At 39.8% G+C, this 14,721-nt stretch overlaps 1 protein-coding gene and 1 long non-coding RNA gene across 3 annotated transcripts in view; one reads left to right on the top strand and one right to left on the bottom strand.

The window, feature by feature from the left end:
- Positions 1-9,230, top strand: part of LOC116695277 (uncharacterized) — a 23,133-nt gene extending 13,903 nt beyond the window's left edge. Inside the window, exon 3 of the long non-coding RNA XR_004333409.1 lies at positions 9,142-9,230. This is a non-coding gene — a long non-coding RNA (uncharacterized LOC116695277). The remainder of the gene's footprint in view (positions 1-9,141) is intronic.
- The window catches only part of nlgn1 (neuroligin 1), a 405,821-nt gene that overhangs the window by 63,009 nt on the left and 328,091 nt on the right, over positions 1-14,721 (bottom strand). The window lies entirely within an intron of this gene.

Below are 14,721 nucleotides of genomic sequence, written 5' to 3'. Positions count from 1 at the left end.
GTGTGTGTGTGTGTGTGTTGAAATATTGAACATCAGTGCACACGTTCTGCAACATGAGAGCTACACTGAGATGTAGGACATCTTTGTCACCTAAGTTGCATTTGGTTGCTTTAGTTTGATGGGGGTGTACTATGCAACACTACAGTGAAGAACCACTTGAAATAAATTCTAAGATGATGTACAGACCAACTGTTCAGCCCAAAAAGGCTGGCGTGAAAGGCAAGTTCCATTTATGTCAGTCTGACTGGCTACACAACATTAGCAAATGCAAATTGCTATTAATTAACTTGCTTGAATAATAGTAAATTGGGGACAGAAGGCCTGCTGTTGAAAGGGATAGACTTTGGATCACACTCAACTGTAATGTTGACAATAAAACTCTAAATTATGTCTTGTTTAGTAATGATTATTCTTGAACATGTAAGTTTTAAATGTGCTGGTCAAAGATGTGAGCATCAAAAATACAATTCACACCTCCAATCCATTGTATTGAGGCAGCAGACTGTATCTTGAAACTCACATGAAACTAAAATGAATCACTTACTAATTACTTTGAATATATCTTTTTGTTTTCTGTCTAAAAATTGACCCTGAGGACAAAAGACACACAGGCGCGTCCAAACGATGTTTGATGAAACTCAGACTCAAAAAGCAATACTACAACATTTATTTACTTTTAGCATATATAACCTAAGACTTCGGTAAACTAATTTCAAGCATCGTAAGAACTCGTTCAACATATCATAACTTAAGGTTTGTTTTGAACAGACATTTGAGGACTTTCAAAAAGCCAACATCAACGTTTCAGCTTTAGCCCCAAATTATTAATTTATTACACATTGTTCTAGAAAAAATGCGGGCGTCACTATACGGACAGCTGAGATTGTCCTGAGGATTTGGATATGGAACACATGGGGATCAGTTGTATGCAAATACATTAAAAAGGTACAGTAAATTTAAGAAGTTATGAGAAAATACCCGCAGACCTCAGGGACCTTATTAGTCCATTTTGCTGGCAGTGCTATAAGATGATACTCATTAAAAAGTGAAATGAAGTTGAATTTACCTGAATAATTAAAAACAATATATCCTAAAAACACATTCATTTTAGTGTAATATACCAATAACACAGATGTATGATTTAGCTGCATTTACTTACTGTTTTATAACCAGCAGACAATTTGTAAATTTTTAACAACGGGGACAGACGGTCTTATTAACCCGTGACTTGCGACACGCGTGAAGTTGGTTCTGTATTTCTCAATAACACCCCATCACCCACCCCCAGCTATGTAGAATAAAGAATATTATACATCAAAGTTGAAGTGACAATGAAGCAATGGAATTACAAATCTGTCTGCAACTTCAGCACCACGGACAGCACCATGGATTTATCAATACACAGCACAGCTATGCCAAGCTGTGGATCTTACCTTGCACAAACCTTAGTCAGATAAAGGATCGATGAGTCAGGTATATTAGACTAACAACAACTCGACAACAGCAGCAAGGCTACACTGCAGGAGTAATGCATTAAAACAGCATGAAAAAGTCACATTTCCATGACTTTTGTACATGCTCATGGGAAAGAACAGCATTTATTAAAATATGGTTAATTGCTCAAGTGCATTTAATGTGTGATAGCCACATCAGGCCATGGACATTTTGACACGCAGCATAAAGCATTTCCTTCGCAGCCATGTAACCGTGTGTTTTCCTGCCGCACTTGTTCCACTCTCTCTGTCACTCTCACACTCTCTTTCTCTTCCATCTGCAAACTTAAACGCCATCAAATATGTCTTTGAAGAAAAGTTGTGTCAAATAACTTCCGAGAGTTTTCATTCAGAGGAGCAACTTGTTAAATTTCACAGCCCCAGACTTCAGTGGGTGGCCATTACAGCGTGCAATTCAAGCTCTAATACTCAGCATTTAATGCCTAATTCAAAAAGATGTATTCAGAACGTGTCAACATGTGTGTAACTCTGTATTTATGTATGTGCATATTCTTGGAAGTGTGAGTGTGTGTGTGTGGTGTGGGGGGGGGGGGGGGGGGGGGTGGGGGGGGGGGGGGGGGGGGGTGCATGCATATACTGTATGTGCCTGTTTTTTGGTGCAGTGACTGCAACATGAACTTCAGAATTATTCATCATATTCCTCTGAAGACACCACAGGGAGCCCAAAATAAGACTATTTATACTACTGAGACACCATGCACTACTTCATCCCTCTACATTTTAAAATGGAAAATGATCTGCAATGTATATATAAACCATAAACACTGTCTCCACCTTCTTGTTTGCAGCCGCAGTTAAACATCCCAAACCTAACAGCCTAACTTTGTAGTGTGATAGTATCCGTATTTCTATACATGCAGAAGTCATCCATCATGCATCTATGCTGCCAATTAGTTCTGCAGTGCTGGCTGGAAAGATTTTTGTCTACATTGCTACAAACAAGGGCTGAATTAAATATTCTGTTACCCAAAACACATCTATATTGGCTGGATGCTAAAACAAGCTTAGCCTGTAAATTTTAAAGAAAATGCTTCCTGTTGTCTTTCGATCAAATTTAACCTGTTTACAAAGATTCTTTAACAGAACTTTGGGTTTCTTTCAACCTAATTACCCAAAATTAACACTTTGCACAAGTAAAAGAGGATCAGCTCAATACTTAGATAGACTTTTTGGTGTTTTATTTAAATGTATAGCATTATCCTGACTAAACCGACAAATGGGATTATCCATAAAATTATCCATAAATCTTTTATCTTATTAGTCAAAAGTATTATTTCAGCTTTCTCAACCACAAATAAAAAAATAAGGTAATAACTTGGTGTTATTGTGGGTATATATATATATATATATATATATATATATATATATATATATATATATAATGTATATATTTATATACAATATAAATACAATACAATAAATAACGCAAAAAAAAATCAAATAGAGTTCTTAATACAGTGAAAAAATGCATAAAAAACTAACAAAATAAGTGACAAAAATGTCAAAAGTTTCAAAAAAGTGTTGATTTTCAATTTTGAGTTTTTTAGCAATGAGGAGGCGATTTTGTCTGACTTCATCTGATCAATAAAATGTTTTCAAATAAGCCTTCTTTTAATTTCATGAAAAACCTTGGTTTTAGACATACAAGGTTTTCACCTGACAGCTACAATATTTGCACTGTGTGCTGTCATTTCTCTCCTTGGTCAGCACTGTCACATGTATCTGTTTTAACATTGTTTCCATTGTTCTGGGAATGTACAATATTTCCAGTAAAAAGTCATGTTTTGGTATCCATTCTATGGAAACATTAATCTATAGTATTAATGTTCACTTTGTGGACTACTCACTTATTTGTACTGAAGCTAAACTGTTGTGGACAGTGATTCCAGGTTGGTGAATGTTATGTAATCCACCGCATGTAAGTAATCCTGTCTAACATTTCTTGTGAGACTTTTGAATGGATAATTCTGTTTAGAATATTATAAACCTTAATTGATTTTCTTAGCTCTTTACCTTTTTATGTTTTTCATCCACTGTGTGGGCAGTGCATCATCTGACTCTCCCTATCTAAAAACACAGCTGCTTTAGCAACACATGCCTCGTCCTGCACCTTCCTGTTTCCAGACAACAGTAAACCACTCTATGAGGCCAAATGGAGTCAATTTTTCCAACCACCAGTGACTCTAAATTTCCCAGCTGGTTGTCCCTCCCTCCTGGTGGTGGCTCTCGACTGTCTCTTAGCAGGATCCATTTGTGTGGGCTTAACCCCTCCAGCTGAATACTTGTTGTCTTGCCCCACTCATTCACAGTGCTCCTGCTCTTCCTTCGTTCTCTCCTTCTCCTGCAGCACTTGTTTACTCTCTTTTAAGAGCCTCTCTCTCTCTCTCTCTCTCTCTCTCTCTCTCTCAAGTTGTTCTCAGGTCAACAGAAATATTGTTCTTATATATCAAACATTTCCAGTCAGCATAACGTGTTTCAGAGTTATGTTACCATCAGTAAAACTCTTTATTTGTCACTTACTTATATTTCTGGGTGCTTCCACATTGCCCATTTTTTTTATCACTAATAGGTTACTCGAGCTGGATCCTTGTTGTCTTGCCCCACTCATTCACACTGCTCCCGCTTTCCCTTCGCTCTCTTCTTCTGTCTCTCCTTCTCTCTGCAGAGCTTGTTTATTCTCTTTTAAGAGCCTCTCTCTCTCTCTCTCTCTCATTCTCTCTCTCTCTCTCTCTCTCTCTCTCTCTCTCTCTCTCTCATGTTGTTCTCAGGTCATCAGGTTCTTACATTTCAAACATTTCCAGTCAGCATAACCTTTTTTTTCCTCAGTTAAGTTACCATCAATAAAACTCTTTATTTGTCACTTTATATTTCTGGGTGTTTCCACATTGCCCATTTTTTGATCACTAATAGGTTACTGTCAAGGAAACTTAAAAGATTCCTACATAGCCGTTTTACATTCAAAGCCTTCCAGAGAGGCTCCCAACGGTTTTATCCGTCCATAGGCTTTTAATGTGAAATGTGCAGGAAGTGTAGTTTAGGAAGTTTAATTGGCAGTAGCTTAAAGGTACCCTGTGAAGTTTTGACCTCTTGCAGCGCTATGATGCTGTGTTGCTATGGAGGATGCCTGTTTTTTTTTCATCTTGTGTATAAGGATGCACATGTGCGTACACTAGAGTGCGACTACCTGACCTGAGCCCAGCATGTTACGTGTTAATGATGTTCTGGTTGGGGTTGTGGTCGGGTTCGGCCTACTTGACATGATGCTTCAAGTTTTTTTTTTTTTTTTATATAGCATAAAACAAATAAAATGGATGGACCTACTGTCTGTGTTGGGCTAGTTTTGTTCAGCGCTGTGGATGTAGACATAATTGGTTGTTAGTTTACAAAAAAAAGGCACCATTAACAATGATCAAAAAGCAAAGTTACAGCGATTAGAGACAAAGAGTGAACGGAAATTGTATTTTTAAGAAAGGGAAACTCAGCAGAGTGACGATGATGAGTATGATGAGTATTGATGACATTATTTCTTGAGAAATTATGATGTGTTTACAAGGTGAGCAGAAATTGTAACGCCACTGAATGTTTTTTTCCCCAACTTTTAATTGTAAGATTTGTTTTTGCCAGCGGTGTATAAAGAGACTCAGCCAATATTCTAAAAGACACATTTTCAGATAATACATGGGACTCATATTGATATTTTATCTATCATTTCGTCCAGGATGGTAATTATAATTAAAATATAATGTATGATGCAATCTTTGAGGACATACTTATTGTATAATTAACATTACACTCTCTTCAGGAAGCGGTGAAATTGTGCTGATTCAAATGAAACACTGTGATCATCTTGCACACAAGGAGGCATGAGCATTTATGATAGTAATCAGTGTTTTTAGTATACTTGTTTTTAATGGACAGTTCAAAGTCCCAGTCCCCATGCTGTTTCAGAAGCTTTTCTACCCACTCATAAACAGCGTTTTGGAGAGTTTTCATATGGCATTGGCCTAATGGCTAAATGGCTTTCATATTCACATAACAGTTAAACCTTAGTCTTCCTTCACAGGGGTTGGTATTTTAGTTTACAGCTCTGTTTTGATGAAACAAGAGCTTTGAAGACGAAAAAGCCGAGATGTTATTTTTTTCTTCTATGGTTTTATTCTCAGCAGTGGAGCCAGAATTGAAGATCATTTGGGCAAGGCTGGAGGAAGTTATTGCTTTTTCAGTTACTTCAGTGCTTTGGTGGCATGTAGGGAGGGCAAAGGAGCTTTTAGACAGACAGCCCACCCATGTCAGGACTGAGAAGCCACTCAGATGTGCTGTCTGAGGCTAAAAGCTCTGCATGTTGATGCACTGACTCCCCTCACAGTTACTCTGCTGGGTGGGTCGACACAGTAAGTGGAAGTGGTTACAAAGGGAAACGGTATCTGTCAGTGCACGGTAAATCCTAATCTACAGTTAAAAAAATTGATGTGGCTCTATGTTTCTGCACTATCTACTGCATGTTTGCTCTTGTAGCGCTGCGGGTCTAGCAGCAATTTCACCACTTTGAAATTGTACTGCGGTAAAATTGTCTATTCGTGTGTGTGTGTAGTGGGCTTGAATCAACTGTGGGATCTCTTTGTATTGCCACCACTCCTGGCCTAATGAGAAGCTAATGTTAATTTTCAACTCAGTGAACATTGCCACAAAAACATTCAAATTATCGTTCAAACCAAGGTCACAACCTTCCCAATATGTATGCACGCACACGCACACACACACACACACACGCACACACACACACACACACACACTCTAATATCCTCTCTTCAGAAACACTCCTGAGCAGATAATTACACTGACACACTGGGTGGTTACAGAAATAAAACAAGGAGATTGTTAAAGGGAAGGACATTAAAATGTAAAATTTAAAATGACAAATTATGAGTCATGTAAAAAAAAACATAAGACTACAGAATGAGCTATTCATGCTTAAATTGATGTCACCAAAATATTAAATAAATGTGACGTTACATTAGGGATGGTGAGGACATTTTCCCACCAGTTAATGTAAAAATAAAAATTCACCAAACAATCCTAATGTTACCGATCACACGGACATAATACGAGAAAAGATGTTTGTTGGCAACGCTCAATATCTGTAGAGCGCTTACTTTGATCTCTGATGATGACCACATAATGAGAATACGCTAAGTATAAGAGCACAGATATCTACTCAGTGAGGAGGTTTGGGGAATGGATGGCTCTCAAAAAACAGGACTTTCACCTTGACGACCGATGTCAGAAGTACTTGGGGACAACACTCTTTGACATTGGTTCGGTATTAGGCGAGATCGCTGCAGTCGGCAGTGGCAAAACAAGCTACAATGTGAGTTAATAAGGCAAATGTCCAGCTTGTATTTACTTTCCCAACAGTGCTTGTTATGCCACTGACAAGCTCATATTAATATTCTAGAGCTCTTAGTACTTATTTTAACCCAATATACAAACTGTTCAACCTTACGATGACCTGTCTCAGTTTAACAGGATTGAATAGAACGTAAAACGTATTTCGTAAAATACCGTACGAATCATGCATGAGAACCTCAATCTCAATCTCAGTGTGCAACGACTTCGAGACTTTAGTCGGTGTGTCTCTCGTTTATGTGTCACTGGTGATATCCAATCAGCAGAGACGTGTATGGGAACTTGTGGTGATAAAAAAGGCAGAGCACACAACAGGGGCTTGAAAGCACCCCGGTTACATTTACATTTTGTAGGTGCTGAACGTGGCCCTGGCCCTGGTGATGACAATACGTTGGCGTCAAGGGCTCCAGGTGAGCATCGCTAATTTAATGATTGACTGTGTGAGTGTGTAGGTTAACGCCAGGTCTATGGTTTAAAAAGCTTCTCCAAGTTTCTGTTGGCTCTACTCTGCAAACGTCCAGCCAGACTGCCAGAAGGAAAGTCACTGTTCTCTGATAATTGATATAACAGCCAGGGTTCAGTAGGGGTTGGTAGCATTTCTGTTTAACCCTGTCCTGTCTTTTTTTTTCTTTTCTTTTGAGTAGGCATAGGTTGCTGACCTGTTGATTATTGTTTTGCTGTTGGCCCACCCTAAAGTTATTTTTCTTTTAGATAATCCTTTAAAATGGCTGTAAATCTTTTGTTGCTGTGGTTTTTGGGAACTGGGAGAAGGGGAGTCTCGTTTTTCATGCGCCAGGGTTTCCCTAGGCCAGGTCATTAATATTTTATTTTTCTGGGAATACTTTAAATATGCAACCTGCACATGAAAAAATAAATATTACCATTCTCTTGCACATGATTGTAGATTCCTCTTTAATTTAGTTGTCAAGCTATTAAAAACAATGACAACAATGTTCTGCACTTAATGAGGTATCCAACTGCACCCTGAGTGTCCATTAAGACAATATAAAACCTCAGGAGTCTACTACAAATGGAGAGATATCCGCCATAAGGAGCTGAGAGAGCTCAAAACATACAAATAGAGACCATTTGAATGCATAAAACAGCCGTAAGATTTATTCAAACTGTAAGTAAAATCCAAGAGGCATAAAAGGCTAAAAGACAGTCCTGCAAAGCAATAACTATGAGACAATTGTATCAAAGCATTACAGCGCCGGTATTATGCTCAGTTTCAGGTTCATAATTGTATTTTGAGGTTTTAACAGAATAGGTTTCCATGGTTATATTTTCAAAAAACACCATATTTTTGTTGTACGGCACAATGCTGCAGATGTTGCTGCAGTTTTCACCCTGTGTATTTAGTTCTCTGTTTTAGCTACAGAGTGAGACATCTCACTTCTTTACTATCGTTGTACGGAGTCACACATGCTCAGTAGCTAGGTAAGATCCCATCAGCTAGATAACTCTTTTTCTACTTTGGTCATTACAAGGCAGGATTAGCTGGGAGACTTCTTCTAGATGAGGGCCACTTGTGGAATACCTGCAGAACAGGGACAGGAAGTAGTTCTTTTGTAGATTATGGTGAACTAGTGTAGCAGTGTTTTGCCATTGAGAATGAGCTAGCATGCTAGCGCTAGCATGTGCTACTGCTAGCCACCTCGTCTCGGCTAGTGACGTAGAAAGCCGTGGAGAAGGCAGAGGACATTCAGAAACCGTATCTCACTCGAAACAGCAAGGATGTTTTTTTTCCAAGTTTGTACGCTTGTGGAAGCACCAGAGACACAAAATAACCCGCCAAATCCCAGAAGAAGTGACTTTTTTCATAATATGGGCACTTTAAAGAACGATGTGAAACCATGGGACAGCTATGGCTTCTCTCTATGGTCTGACAAAGATCCAACTTGGATCAAAACGTCATTATTAAATGGGAGTAAGTGTGCAGGTGTTACCCTTTCTGATAGCCTTGCACCTACTCAATGTGCGTAGATTAGTGCCTGATCGTGCACCTGGCTGTTTATACCAGACGGTTTTTTTCTCGCCTGTCACAAAATGATCCTTCTCCTCTCCACACATCTGTCTCTCTCTCTCTCTCTCTGTGTTTGTGTGTGTGTGTGTCCCTCTCTCCGTCCGTCTCTCCCCGTGTGCCTAATCCTGTGTATTGTTGAAAAGTCAAGCACATAAATCTGGGTGTTTTATTTTGAAATTGGTTTATTTTGTGAAGTATCCAGCTGCACAGTGGCCTTCCTGTATGTGATTACCTGCCTGGTTTGACACATTTGCTCGCAGAAGAAATAGAGGAGATGCCGAAACGCTCACATCAAGGTGCAGTGTGTTTCTGTCCTGATCCATCTTGTTCCTGTCGGCTGTGACTCAAAGTTTGGAGTATGAAGACATTTGGATTGATGAATGGCCTTCATCTGCCGTCAGTAAGTGGTATTACACGGGGTAATGGTGAAAGGGCTGTTTAATGCCAGAGGCCTGTGTGATGATACCATCAGAGGTGACCGCTCATCCTGCCTGAAGGGAGAGGCGTGTGAAGTGTTCTGGCAAGAACAACTACCTTGTCAAAAACACCATTCGCTGTCGCTCTCTGTACAGACACGAGATTAAGGTTAAGCTGTGCCAAAAACCACTGTCAAAACAGGATCAGTGTGTGTGCGTGCTGCTATATGACAGGGTTATTTCTCTACAGACAGTTCTGGGCAGTTGTGAGACCTATTCCTCCCTGAAGCCATATTGTGGAAATCAATTCACCTTTTGCCTCATGAACACATACATTGACACTTACACATTCGCACACAAACACACGGATCCTTGCACACACACAAAAAGACGAAAACCCTTGTATCTGGTGCGTTGGCGGAGGCACTTTCATGAGAAGTTGGAGTGACAGCAATTGCACTCAGATAAAAATGGATTTGGCCCTGGCTGTTGGCTCAGTAATACATTCTGATGCCGCAGCACAGAAAGATTTATCAGGAGTCAAATCAGACGCCTCACTTTCACACCCAAACACATATCAGATATAGGAAGGCAGCAAACAGAACTCATGAACAACTCATAGAATAACATCATGCCCACAGCTGCATTCGTTATTAAACTGTCTTTTGATTTGAGGATATTAGGAAATAAAGGTGAGTTGTTAGGAAATAAAGGTGAGTTGTTCTTGTCTAGTTAAGTGGATAACGTTCTGTGGCATCCTTGCCAGGGTTCAAATTCAAATCAAGCCTCTTCCTGTCTGCTTGACCACTCTTCTAGATCTCTGGATCGAGGTACTTCATTTGAAGCTTTTTGATTTCATTTCCAACATAGTTTGATGAGCCAGACATCAGTTGCACATTAAATGTTTACATTCCACTCCATTTTCCCATTACTGATACTGACTGGATTGCTGGTTCCAAATACTATATATGTACGGCAAGATTATGTTGAGCGGTCATGATAACCTTGGGAACCAGACAAATCTGCCAGCTCATGGTTTATTTGCTCTGGCAGATGCATCTGGCCCCCCTCCCCTGGGGTTCCAGACAAATTTGCATTGGCGATTTGGTCTCACCATGTCAGGGACAAGAGAACTAACATTTCTTTCTTTTGCAAATTATTTTTTGGCCATTTTAGGCCTTTATTTTTATAGGACAGCTGAAGGCAGGAAAGGGGAGAGAGAGGGAGGAATGACACGTTGCACCCCACGGCTGGGGTGTCGAGGAGTAAACCTCTGTACATGGGTGCGCTCTCTACCAGGTGAGCTACCCAGGCGCCTGATAACTAACATTTTTAAGATATTCACTCTCCTAGCCTTGTTACGTTTTACTGCTCTGTTGCATTTTGGACTGCCTTTACTTGCCCACTTCAGAGGACTCAAATAAATACAATTATATATATATAATCACACTCACATTTTCAAGGAATTCAAACTGTTTCCCATTCGAAAAGCTAATCTTGTGATGAAGTCAAAAATAAAAAATAACTCATCATCCATGCTACTAAGGACAAGTCTTCTGTTTAGATGTATGGATCATATGGCTGACACAATGCAACCTAATAAGATGGAAGTCTGATTGTATTCCATAGATTCCATTTATTGCTTTTGTGTGGAAAATGCTGACAACTCAAATAACAATAACAAAACAGTCAAACTGTCACTAGAGCATGCAGGAAAATGCAGGAATCTGAGTTTTAGCCATTGGAACTACAATGAACACAGTCGAACAAAAATGTGAACACCAAGCAAAAGGTACAGAGAAAGGTAGCCCGTGTTAACCTCCAAACTGTGTCAACAGACTGCAAAACTGCTACAGTTCTGACGGACACAATACACCTAGTGTCAGTGGAAGTGTGTTCTCAGACTTTATCCCTGTGAGTCCCAGTTTAGTGTTTACACCTTCAGGGTGAGGATGAGTGTTTTGCCAAATGAAAACACTTTGGCTGTCTTCACTACCTCAAGGGGCTTATTCTGGGAATGCTTGAAACTGGAGGCTGGAGAAGGGACTGGGAAAAGAAAAGGCTTGGATAACACACAAGACCTGTATTGGAAGAAGTATCCTTTGATTAAGTAAAAGTACTAAAACCGACACTGCAAAAATACTCTGTTACGAGTAAAAGTCCTGTATTGAAAGTGTTACTTAAGTTAAAGTATGTAAGTATCATCAGGAAAATGTAGTTTAAAGTAATAAAAGTACACAATGCAGAAAAAAACCTCACAATTAAAAAAAATGTAAATGTAAATAGCAGTGACAGCATCAAAAGAAAAAGCTTCAAAAGCAACAAATAGACTGTAAAAAGCATAACAATGGTCTAAAGTTAAAAATAAAAATGTTATGAGCATAAAAAACGTCAAAAAGGGTGGAAATCTTGTTTTGTGTTTAATCGACTTGTAGACTGTTAAGTTGTTGAGTAGAATTCATAAAACACATCATATATTTATAAACTACATGTGTTTAGTGGGCAAAAATCATAATTTGTAAAATAACTAGTAATTAAAGATGTCAGATTAATGGAGTGGAGTAAAACGTAAGATATTCCTCTTTGAAATGTAGTGGAGTAGAAGTAGAAAGTGACATGAAAGGAAAAGACTCAAGTAAAGTACATGTACTTCAAATTTGTTTTTAAGTACAGTACTTAAAAATGTACTTAGTTACATTCCACCATTGCACAAGACCACAACAGTTCCAGGTTATATACGGCAACTGGCTGTGGATAGGGGCCTAGCAGCAGGCCCGTCCATCACTTTACACTCCTCCTGCACCGCTACCTGGACTTACTAATGATCTGTCTCAAGTGAACGCGGCAGTTGGCCAAGTCGGGCCTCATTATCACCCAGAGGTCTCCTCTTTGAGTGGCCTATAGTGATTGCAGAGTCTAAAGTGAAGACTGGAGTTGAGTTGGCTGGGGATCAGGTCTCATGATCGTCAGGATAGCCAGCTGATGGTCTGTTATCTGAACAGTGTGTCTGGCATCCATTTTATGCTCCAGCGGAACCACTGTTGGACAGTGGTTCAGACAGTGCTTTGCTGTGAAACACTTACAACTTTGATCCTTAATTGACAGAGAATCCTTTACAGCAGGCTACAGAAGAGAACACATCTAAAAAGAATGAGATGGGGTGGGTGTTTCTTGGGATTTGTGATTCAGGCTCAGCAGATACATTTGGGGAGAGTCTTTTGGCTCTATATTGATGTGGCAATAAAGACAAAAGTGGATAAACCATGCCCTCTGTTTGAGTTAAACAAGACCTTGTGTGATTAACAGCTAATTATGTCTAATTATTAAAAAGAATTAAGGTTTGAAGTCTGCAAATGTGTTTGTGTACATGTTTAAAGCGCATTGTACACCTGTATACAACACACACTTCGTTAAGGTTAATTACAAAAAGGGAAGTGTGAAAAGACAGCCTAGAATGACACTTTGAGAATACACCTTAAAATGCCTAGATGGTGTGGTGGACTGTTCTTATATAGCGCTTTTCTAGTCTCAACGACTACTCTGAGCGCTTTTCCATAGTACAGGAACCATTCACCATTCACACACTGCGGCCAAGGCTGCCATACAAGGTCCCACCTGCTCAGGTAAACACTCACACACCAAAGGCGCAACATCGGGGGCAACTCAGGGTTCAGTGTCTTACCCAAGGACACTTCCACATGGGACTGCAGGGCAAGGGATCAAACTCCCAACCTTCCAATTGGCAGGCAAATGTTCTACCGCTGAGCCACATGTTGATCAAGTTTTTTAAAAGATTTTAGAAGGACTAAAAAAGGACAACCTACAACAAACCACCTGCTTCAGGAACCCCGGCCAACAGGAGCCCTTACAGTCCCAGGTTCCCTGCTTTTGAAATGTGTTTTGGTAATTTGATCAATTGCATATTTTCTGGGGAATTTGCACCTCTAAAGGACATAAACAAGGCAGATCCTGCATTACATACTAACTACTTGTGTGGTTCTGTCTTGTTGAAAGGGTCCTGTATCGAAGCTAGTTAACATGTTCATACCTGAGCTTATCGTATTACCACAAACTAATTGACACAAAGCTGATCAAATACTGCAATTTCAAAATACTGTAGATAACCCTCAACAATGGAACAGCTGGGTTTTTGTTGGGTTATTACTGGGAGTCTAAAAGCTTTTCTATCCCAGTGTTCCAGGGAATGTACTTTACAACACTTTACTCTCTGTGTATTTTGGCTTTTCATAGACAATAACTCTTTCTCTGTACACATTATAAATACGTTTGAGATTGTATCTAAATGTAGGAGATGCATTGCTGTTCCATGAAAGTGTCCTTTTCCAGAAAACATCTACCAAACTCTAGACTAAAAATGTGTTAGGCTTTGGCTATAGGCTGAATCAAATTATTAATTTCTGATGGACTGGTGTAATGGAAAAATTGGGTCAGAGAGAAAGCAAGATGGTAAAGTAAAGGAAATAACAAATGTTACCTGAGGTAAGCTGATGGTAAAGGGTGTGTTTTTGGACATGAAAGATAGTTGGAGATGGGGGCCGTGAAGGAAGGACTGGGAGAGAAGAGGAGAAGAGGTAAACCAAGGAGTCCAGATCTCATGCCAAGCCTAATTACCTTTACCTCTGAGAGTATGGCAGGGAGAAACCCTTCCCTCCACAATGACTGGATGGAGGGGAAATGACTCTCTGGAGAAGAATGACAGAACAAAACCCCAATCTGTCAAAATGGTACCTGTGTGTGTTCCCACGTATGCCTCAGTGTGTGTGTATGCCTTTGTTCCACAGTGCAGATGAAAGTGTATACATGCACGCCCACACAAACACGCACGCACGCACGCACACACACACAACAAACACATACACACACACACACACACACACACACACACACACATACACTAGTGATTGTCAGGTTTATGGGGGTACCGCATTGTATCTGACTGGAGCAGTTTGGTGAAATTAGCGGATCCAGATCTTCAGCAGGACAAACTGCTGGATAAGATATAGGGCTGCACAATTAATCAAATTTTAATCGCGATCACGATTTGGACTTCCCACGATCAAATTTGCGTGATCGAGCGATTATTTTTTATAAAGCATCATTTCATAGAACACTCCGTGTTTTTTGCAAAGCCAATCTCCCGCTCCGTAAAGCCGTCTGCTCATGGGCCAGTCAGAGTAGTTCACTGCACCCCGTGCAGCTAAGTTTCTAGATGGAGACAGTCACAGAGGACAGAGTAGCGTGAGGAAAACTCACCAGATAGCAGTCGGTAATACGTCGGTTTCAAGGTTTACCAGTTTACCAGTAAACGCAACACTTTGTCCCATCTGTTGTTTTTCAG

Source organism: Etheostoma spectabile, chromosome 9, assembly GCF_008692095.1.
Source record: "Etheostoma spectabile isolate EspeVRDwgs_2016 chromosome 9, UIUC_Espe_1.0, whole genome shotgun sequence".
Lineage (NCBI taxonomy): Eukaryota > Metazoa > Chordata > Actinopteri > Perciformes > Percidae > Etheostoma > Etheostoma spectabile.
This window is presented reverse-complemented; position numbering and strand designations above follow the sequence as displayed.